The sequence below is a fragment of the Molossus molossus genome, unplaced genomic scaffold, assembly GCF_014108415.1.
Source record: "Molossus molossus isolate mMolMol1 unplaced genomic scaffold, mMolMol1.p scaffold_m16_p_18, whole genome shotgun sequence".
NCBI lineage: Eukaryota > Metazoa > Chordata > Mammalia > Chiroptera > Molossidae > Molossus > Molossus molossus.
Genome location: NW_023425353.1, coordinates 31518293 through 31518641, shown reverse-complemented (window position 1 = coordinate 31518641; position 349 = coordinate 31518293).

Sequence of the window (349 nt, the reverse complement as noted above, 5' to 3'; positions counted from 1 at the left end):
TCTTGGAGAAATGAATATGCTAACTAAAGGAATAAATATCAAATAGGCAATGTTCAAGAATTAGTGGGGGATGCTGTGTTGGCCAGAGAACATTTCCAGGTAAAACAACTTCGCAAGCAAACTAACTAACCAAAAAACCAAGCTAAACTAAACTAAACTAAAATATAAATGACAACAAAGCCACACAGAAAACCACAGGCAGGCAGTCACCTCTTCTGCTTGTGGATAAAACTGACAGCTCTAGAAATAAAGGAAGAGAGATATAAAGGATTTCAAAGTATGGGAGTGATTCTTGTTTTTCCATTTAATGTCAGGTTTCAAAGAAGGAAGAATACGTCTGTCATTGTTA